At 37.1% G+C, this 10,149-nt stretch overlaps 1 protein-coding gene across 1 annotated transcript in view; it reads right to left on the bottom strand.

The window, feature by feature from the left end:
- KCNK10 (potassium two pore domain channel subfamily K member 10) overlaps positions 1–10,149 on the bottom strand; it is a 196,525-nt gene that overhangs the window by 87,492 nt on the left and 98,884 nt on the right. The gene's annotated exons all lie outside the window — the stretch shown is intronic.

Raw genomic sequence — 10,149 nt, forward strand, 5'->3', positions numbered from 1 at the left:
CTTCTATAAAGCCTTCCTCAAATATCCTTAGTCCATAATCCCTGTTCCTCTCTTCTATGGTGCTTATCTAAACCACAACTTTCTCATCTAATCACAGAGCACTGCTTTCTAATTATTTTATGTGTTTATATGGTCCTCAATTTCTTAATCTGTAAACTGTGGTCATCAAACTAGATCATCTCTAAGACCCTTCAAGTACTAATGTAATGCCAACAGGACATAAATTATTTGAGAATATGGACTGTGTCTCATATTCTTTCGCGAACCTTACAATATACAGAATACTGCTGAATGAATGGGTGGATAGATGGATGAATTGAAATGAATTTATTAAGGACTTACAATACAAAAGCAAAAAGCAACAAAGTCTCTGACTTCAAAGAACTTATATTCAGTTAGGGGAACACAATACATATAAGGGAGTGTTGTACTAGGGTGTAGTGCTTTGGGCAATGAAATCACAGAGATGGTGAATGGAGAAACACGACAGCTGATTGACAAGTTCTTTTCAAGAATAATGTTATTGTTCAAATTGTATGGATAATAACACTGTGAGTAACAACTTCATAATATAGTCATGAGGATCACATAAAATAATGTAATATAAAGTACTTTACACACTACAAAACTTTATGCATCAAGTAGGCAATACGGCATAGTAAATAGAGAACTGCCATAGAGTATAATAATAATTATTAAAATAATAATAATGATAATGATGATGATAATAATTTTTTAAAGTTAGAATTTCTATAGCACTTTAAGTTTTGCAAAACACTTTTAAAATGTTCTCATTTGTTTCTCACAATAATCCTAGGAAATGTTATACCCATTTTGCAAATGAGGAAAGTGAGGCAAAAAACAGTTAAGTGACTTATCCAAGATCACACAGCTAATAAGTTTGTGGTGCAGGATTTGAACTAAGGTTTTCCTGACTCCAATTCCAGGTCTCTGTTCACCTCACCTGCAAAACTGAGGATCAAGTCTAGAATCTGACAACCTCTCAGTGCCCCCAAGTAATTCTTTAAGATTATAAATTTCAGAGTTGCTGCAAATCTGCATTAGTTAAGAAAATTTCTCATTGGGATTTCTCTACAGTTATGAAATCAAAAGTCTGCTTTTTTAAAGTTCTCACTAAATGTTTGTTTTTTGCATGGAAGTTCATGAGTTTGGGGGGAGCAGATCCCATACAAACAAAAAGAAACAAGGGAAATACTACCTATGAGCTGAAAGTGTAGATGGAAAAATTAATGGGTGCAATAAGGTAAGGATCAAAGAGGAAGGTGAAATTTCACCTAACTAAACTGAGATTCCTGAGATTTCCATTAGGGATCAGGAGGAAAAATATAAGGGTGGAAGAGGAAAAGTGGGAAAATGATAGGAAGAACAATTAAATAATTAGAGAAAAGAGAGCTAGGTAGAAGAGGAGATAATATAGTCACTGAGCATAACTAAGGAAAACCTATATAGAGACAGTAATAAGTAATTAAATGTTGTTGACATGTGAATATTTTTGTAACAAGCAGCTCATAATATTAACAGTTAAAAACTATGTATGGTGGCTATGTCTGCATGGTACCAAAACATCTGGGCTAAGATGGAAAATTTCAAACTCCTGTATATTTTGTTTATGTGACACAATGTCCAGATGTTTGCAAATAGCCAGTCAATTGACTTTGAAAAAACTACCATGGTTAAATCACTTTTCCATTGCTTCCTGCTTTTAAAAATGTGTGAAATATTACAGAAAACCATAACCAGTCACCCCTAAAAACATAAATCCTGACTTCCTGGAGCTCACAGTCCAACCATTTAAAATTGCATAAGGTTGTGATTTTTTTTGCACAGCCTAAAAGCTATCTTTTTACTGATAAGAAAGGGCAGCTAGGTGATGCAGTGGATAGAGTGGTGCCATGCCTGGTGTCAGGAAGACTCATCTTCCTGAGTCCAAATCTGGCCTCAGGGGCTTACTAGTGTGACACTGGGCACGTCACTTAACCCTATTTGCCTCAGTTTCCTCATCTGTAAAATGATCTGGAGAAGGAAATAGCAAAGCAGTCTAGTATCTTTGCCATGAAAACACCAAATAGGGTCACTAATAGGGACAAAAACGGTCCTCATAAAATGGGAACATGACTGAAATGACTGAACAACAACTGATAAGAATTATTTATTTACATAACATAGTTTAAATCATTTTTATGGCACAATGTACATGGTAGCACATGGTAGGTGTTTACTTAATAAATTTTGATTGACAAAGATCACTAGTTCAAATGGATTATCACACTTTCTTGTTTAAGGGGAAAAAGAATGATGTGTCAATTCTCCTAGGAAATTAATATTTTCCCCAGTGTAGTCAACACAGTTCAGTGGCAAAGAGAGCTAGATTTGGAATTAGAGGACCTAGATTCTGGCAGACCTAGATTCAAATTCTGAGTCTGCTAGCTGCTCCCTTTGTGATATTACACAAGTCACTTCATCCTTGTGGACCTCAGTCCCTCATCTACAAAATATGAGATTTGAACTAAATTGCCACAGAAATTCTATTCATTCCTAAAACTACAGTCTTGAGTTGCCAGACACCAAAAACCAGTGTTGCCAATATTTTAATGTATTATGGATCATGGCACCATAGATAGAAAGATGAAAGGTCCTTGGGAAGGATCTCAGAGGCCATCAACTTCATTTTATTTATAATAAAATAATAATTAATAATAATAATAAAATCACAATTCTTCTTCAGTTTTTATAGTTCCACATTTTCAAGTTTGCCAAGCACTAAATGTAAATTACCTAATCTTGAACCTCTCAACAACTCTGTGAGAGAAGTAATAAAATGCCCATTTTACAGACAAAGAAGCTGAGACTTGAATAGTCATATAGCTAGTAAATAATTCTCAAAGGCAATTTTTTATTCCAGGTTTCCCTGATTCCAAATCTAATACTCTACAACCTATTGCTTAATGTTTTTCACAAAGGCTGTTGGGATAGTCATTTGTGTTTATTCTCTAAAGTCATAGAATCATTACTTGATATTACCTATTTCTTTTAAACGAAAACGAATACTTCAATTTCTATGAATTTCTAAGACTACACCTGCACCTCACATTAAGAACATCCTATATGTAAGTCTAGATTTATAGAAAAAATAATCAGAAATATTTCTTTGCTTTTAAAAAGAGGCTACCATAATATTCCTTTACATGGTTCATTTTAAAATATTCAAATTAAAACTATTTAATTCATACAACTCTGAAGAAAAGGCATCATAATACAATGTATAGAATACTATATTTGGAATCATAGGAATTGCATTTGAATACTGTCTCTTGGACAAATGTATGACCTTGGACAAATGACTTAACCTGTATGAGATTCTTTTTCCTCATCTGTAAAATGAGAGCATCGGATTAAATGAACTCTAAGACTCCTTCCAGCTCTAAATGTATGATTCTATGACCCAGTGTCTAATGTATGTATATATGTACTAGCAAATGTATGCACCCAATAGAACATAGTACCACTTAAATGCCTTTAGAACAAAAGAGAGTAACCAGGAGAAGAGAAAGAGAAAATACAGGTTGAAAAGGATTAGGACTGAGAAAAACCAATCAGATTTGGCAACTAAGAGATCATTTGTAACTTTGGACAGATTAGCTAAATTGAACACATTTGAAAGCTAGATGGCAAAGGGTTGAGAAGTGAGATAGAAGAGGGGTGTTTGGCTGAGAAAGGGAAGACAGATCAGACAATAACAGTATGAGAGGATGATAAGGTCTAGCTAAATTTTCTTTTTTAAGGATGGATGAGACTCAGGCATGATAGAAGGCAATAGAGAAGGAACAAGTTGATAAGAAGAAGTTGAAGATTCCACAGAAGAGGGGAAGACAATGTTTTGAGCGTAATCTGCTGGAGAAAAATGGAAGGGATAGAATTGCTTGCAGATGCACAGAGATTGCCTTTGTCAAGGAGTAGGGCTGCTTCTTTGTCAGAGACTGGAGGAAAGGAAGGCAGAGGGAAAGAAGATGTCACAGGATTTTAAGGTAAAGAATATGAATCGGTTCCAGCCTCAGACACTTAACACCCACACAAAAAAAACTAGCCGTGTAATCTTGGGCAAATTATTTAACCCCAATTGCCCTCCAAAAGGAAAAAAAAAAGAATATGAGAAGTTTATATAGAGGCAGGTTTCAAATCCCAGTTTCCCTCAGTCCAGTACTGGTGCTTTTTTCTGCTATACCACACTATTTCATCCATAGGGTTGGATAAGCCTAGTGTAATCTACTCCTAAAAGCCAGTTTGCATAAGTTATCTCCTCAATGCCTGAGACTGATTATTCAATGTTCCCTGCTTGGGAAAAGAGATATCCTAGTATTCTGACTCCCTGTTTCAAAAGATAAGACACACAATTACGGGTTCTCTTCAGATCCCTTAAAGGAGACTTTGAAAAGAAGCTAACACAGAGAAGCTGGAACCTCAATCATGATCCCTTATTCCTATCTCACTGTTGAGGGTCAGAGTTGTGCAAGCTGGTTCAATTTTGAAAGAATTCAATCAGACCTTCTCTTTAGCCAAAGGGAGCTTTATTATCACAAAAGCATGTGGGCCTGAGACTTAGCAAGGAGGCACTGATACAGGAAAAGGACCAGACTTTTATAAAGCCAGAAAGCTACACAGCCTGTAGGATGATGATATAATTTTAGGGTTTTTAATGGGGGTTGGAGATTTAGGGGCAAGGATGAGGCAGATGGATGACACAAGATAAGGGAGACAGGGGAAATTTTATGACCCAGGATGGAGGGGTGACAAGGAAGTTTTATGGTCCTGGATAATGGGGAGGTTTTATGGGATTCCAAATGGTCCAGGATAAGGGGGAAGTTTATTTTAGGATGCTCTCAGGCTCAGGAGGGCCTCCCAAGGTACTGAGAAAGCAACCCTTAATATTATTTTTAACTCTTAGGGCACCTCTGTATCCATATCACCACTACACTAGAGACTTCAGGGAATTTCACCTTGAGTTATGAAGAAGACTGTGAGGTCTTCCCAATGGGAATGTTAATTCACTTTGTGTATTTTCTGGTATATATTCTTTTCTGTATACCTTCTCTGATTTCTGTTTGGTGTTGGCTCAGATAAATGAGTTTATTTGCTATATGTATTGATTAGAGAACTAGTATCTGGTGGGAAGGGAGTCAAGTCTTAAATAAATAGCTTGGGGCATTCTTTCCCTATGAAGGGATGGTGATCAGGAGCTCAGTTTGAACTTAAAAGTTATTTCTCATAGACTAACAATATTTAGAGGAATGGATAGATATAATTCTATTCTGGAACCCTTACTCTGAGTAAAGCAGAGGGTCCAGGCTCTGTTCCCAACTTCATGACTCCCTTGCTTTTTTTTTTTTTAAAGCAATTGGGGTTAAGTAACTCGCTCAAGGTTACACTGCCAGTTATTTCTGGGTGTGGTACTAAGTATCAGAGCCCAGATTCGATCCCAGGTCATCCCGACTCTAGGGCCGGTGCTCTTACTCACTATGCCACCTGGCCGCCCCTAAGCAAGTGGGGTTAAGTAACTTGCTCAAGGTTACACGGCCATGTGTTTCTGGGTGGGTGCTAAGTATCAGAGCCCAGATTCGATCCCAGGTCATCCTGACTCTAGGGCCGGTGCTCTTACTCGCTGTGCTACCTAGCCACCTCTCAAGACTCCCTTAGAGAAGAGTGAGCAAAGGAGATACTATATATATATATATATTCATGCCTCCCTGAAAACCACAAATAGACCCACATGAACATATACAAGCTACATGGGCAAATATACAGTCTTACTCTATCAATAGGTCTACCTGGTTTCAGGAAAACAAGATCTAAAAATATCTCCTAACATCCTTGTTCATTCTACTAGTTCCAAAAGTTATCAAAAAATGGTTTAAACTTACATGCAATGAAATATTTCTATAGTTGATCTGAAAATGACAAGGTGGGGAGGGAGGAAATTATTCTTCAATCTGGGGGCCAGCAGGAATTCAACAATTCCATAGCACAATAAGACAGTATTCCATATATCAAGGTCCTGTATATTCAAAGACGACCCTAAAGTGTTCCTGCTATGCTGGGGTGAATTATGATGCCCAGGGGAATACTAACTGTCTCAGGCTTTTCTTCTATGATCTGTATATCCTATGAGGTAATTTATTTTTGTTTCACTATTCCCCTCCGAAAGAAAAGAAGGCTCCATCCGGTGGTAAGTTGGCATCAGGTTGACTGAACAATCAAAGCTGTTCACACCACAGGAAAGTGCCTTAATAGCTTTTACTCCAGGGACAAAAGACAAGAATTTCATTTTGTCAATGAAATTAGAGCATAAGACCCACAGTGTGCATTTTCAGGAGAACACTTGGGAATTCATAAATTATGATTCAAGTATTTTTTTTTTGGCTTGTGGTTTCAAGAACGTACTAAAAATGAGAAGGCTCTTTACCATTAATGGGGGAAAAGAACATAGCACTCTCTTTGAGGTAGGAAAAGATAATTGGCGAGCTATATTCACCACTACTCAGAAATACCATTAAAGGATCAAAAGGTGGTTCCTGCAGATTCTGTGGATCCCCAAGTTCCTATTGATCCCTGGGCCTCCTTGATGTAACCTACTTAACTACATGGTTGCAGGTAAAGGATTTTAAGTGAGGGATAGAGGACCACAGTATGTATAGGAAGCTCGATATTAATTTATTGACCACAAATAGCTTTTCATTAGCTTTGCTTCAACATTATTTCAGTTACAAATAATCCACAAGAGACAAAGTAAAGATCTTCAGGGCTCCACATGGCTAAGAAAAATTTCAGGCTAAGATAACAAATGTATTTGGTAATTGTTTTCAATTCAGTATAATCCAAATCAATTCAGCACTAAGGACCTTCTTTGTACAAGATGCTTTGAGGGATACAAAGATTAAAAGCTACTTAGTGCTGTCCTCAAAAAGTTTATAGTCTAATGAGGAAGATGAAATGGATTATTGATTTAGAGCTGTAAGGGACCTGAGGGATCATCTGGTCCAACCCTTATTTATCAAATGAAGAAATTAGGCCTAGAGAGGGGAACTGATTTTCCCAAGGTCACATGCACAGTAAGAAGTAAAGGCAAGATATAAAACCAAGACTTCTAACTCTCAGTCTACCACATCACCCACTCCAATGTGATAGGATAGACATAAGTTCTGGACTTATCATTTCAACCGACAGGGGAAACTCGCAAGTGAGGAAACTCCTGCTACCAATGGAAGTTGGCATCTTCTCTGAATGATATGATCTTAGTGAGTTGCCAAGAGTACGTAAAGGTTAAGTGGCTTGCCCGGGAATCACATTTCCAGAAAGCATCAGAAGCAGGACTTCAGCTCAGCTCTTCCTGACTTCAAGGTCAGTTCCCTCTCCAGGGTGCCATACTTACTCTCACAAATAAGCATTATTCTTGTTGTTCAATCATGTCCTACTCTTCCTGGCCCCATTTGGAATTTTCTTGGTAAAGATACTTAGAACTGTTTGCTGTTTCCTTTTCCAGCACATTTTACAGATGAGAAAACTGAGACAAACAGGGTTAAATGACTTGACCAGTTTCACAAAGCTAGTAAGTGTTTGAGGTCAAATTTGAACTCAGGTCTTCCTGACTAGACCCATCACTCTATCCACTGCACCATATGTGAGAATACAAAGAAGTATAAGAAGAGGATACGATGAGATAGGGAAACAGATCTTAATCCAATGTGGCTGGGATGTGAGGAGTTCATAAAAGGGAATACGATCAAATAAGCCTGGAAAGACCTTCATCTTAAATGCAGGAAGCATTCTTCCACTTCTGTTTTCTGTTCTTTCCCTCTCAAAAGACTGATACATTTAGTCCACCTCCTACCAATGGCAGTGAATAGACCAACATGTGCAAATGCTGGGATATCTGAAGAGCTTACTGAGGAAAGGAAAGGAAAAGAAAAGGAAAGAGTCACAAGTACTCACCATTCCCAAGAAGCAGTCAGTCAGACCAACTACTTAACTAAATTAACTGACTAATCTGGGAGTGTCATCTAGACCTGGCCTTCAAGATTCCTAAGAAAACAGTTTCATGAAAAATAAAGACAAACAGGAGGTAGCAGAGGAAGAAAGAAGAGACAATTAAATTAATTTTAGGTCCACTGCCCAGTTTTGTTAAATGATGAATAAAAACATACATTGCATTTACTTCTGTCTTGCTTTAGTTATAACTGTTTACTGTGGGTTCCTCAGTGCATAATTCTATTGCCCCCAAGTTAACAATTCTTTGAATAATAAACTCAGTCAACTGAGACTTACCCTGCACTTCTCTCTCTACCCCTATAACCATGTACCAGAAAAGAATAGAACACCAATGTCTAACTGGATCAGGGTATTTGTGAGCCCTCTTAGAATAAGGAGAAGTGAGGAAATGGAGATGGTACCAGAAAGATTCAGAATTTTTTTTTTTTGTCCAGGAGAGAAGCAATGCAACTAACTCCGTCAAATGGGCTTGTAAGAATTTTTTCAGTGAGATACAGAATGGAAACATGGGTTAAAATCCCACCCCCAGCTGCAATATTTATTACATGTTTCCCCATAGCTAAATCATCTAGTCTCCTTTAGTCTCAGTTTACTTATCTGTAAAATTGAGCTAGCAGCACTTAACTTAGATGGTAACAAAGAGATTCAAATGAGATAATATATGTAAATCGTACTTGAAATCACTACGTAAATGTTAGCTAGTTAGTTCATCTTAATTTGCAACATGTAATATCTGTTTTCCATGTGAAGATAAGACAATTTCAAATGCCACAGCATAGGTAATACATCTCACCTCTTGGCTTCATTAAGGAAAAGCTAAAATTTCACTAAGCCCATGGGGAAATTAACCTCTTATTTAAGCATTCCTTTCCTCTTTTTAACCATTTTGCAAAAGAAAAACACAAGCTTACAAATATAAACAGAATACTGTATTCACAAAATAGGTCATAAAATAGTAAATGTTTAAAAGGCAGAAATTATATATATATATATATATAACAAATGCAATAAAACTAGGAACAAATAATATAAATCAAATATATTAGGTTCATAAAACTTAAATTGTCTATTAAATGACAATTGAATTGAATACTTCAATGAAGCTGCGATCTCATAAAAGTTGGTACTCCCTCCCTCCAATAGTGCAGATTGTGCTTTCTGATTCCATCCAACTCCTGTTCACATACTTTTTATACATCCTCCATAGGGGATCAACCCAATGCATCACCCTGACTTCTTTTAATATTCCATGACTACTATATACCATCTTACTGCAGCCAGCGCAGTTGGTGGGTTAGTGAGCAGTGAGAATAACAAGATGGGGGTGTAATCAATAGTCTGTTTATTACAGGACCATTTCATACAGAACCAAAGATGCAAGGAGCTCACAGAGTTTTTATGCCCCCCAAGAGAATGTAGACACCCCAAAAGAATACAGACAATGTAGAAAGATCCTAGATCAAAAGAATGCAGATAATGTAGAAGGAGTCTCCCTTAATCCTGTTCACTATTTACCCTTGCTTAAGGTTAGTTACTTATTAAGGTATTATTCTAGGATCATATCCAGAGGCATAAACAAAAAAGATTACATGCCCTCTTGCTTATCTGCCTGGTAACCTTTGCAGGTAACTGTGTCAGACAGGGGAATATACCTTAGTGAGGTCAAGGGACCCCAAAATGTTCCCTACAAAATACATCCTCCTGCTTGTCTGCCCTGTAGCCTTTCAGATAATAATATAGGGAGGGGAACATTTCATTAGCGAAGCCGCGAGACTTCAGAAAGTTCTCTACACCATCTGTTATCCTTCATTCTCATTCCATGGTCAATCCATGCCCTGATCCAATCATAAATTCCCTGACAGGGGCGGCCAGGTGGTGCATGAGTAAGAGCAATACTTGGCACCCACACAAAATAACTTGCTGTGTAACCTTGAGCAAGTTACTTAACCCCAATTGTTTTATAAATAAATAAATGAATGAATAATAGATAGACAGACAGATGGATGGATGGACAAATAAATGAATAAACGAACAAATAGATGATAGATAGATAGATAGATAGATAGATAGATAGATAGATAGATAGAT

This window comes from Petaurus breviceps, unplaced genomic scaffold (assembly GCF_028583685.1).
Source record: "Petaurus breviceps papuanus isolate PSGF00001 unplaced genomic scaffold, PetGlider_PUasm1.0 189, whole genome shotgun sequence".
NCBI lineage: Eukaryota > Metazoa > Chordata > Mammalia > Diprotodontia > Petauridae > Petaurus > Petaurus breviceps.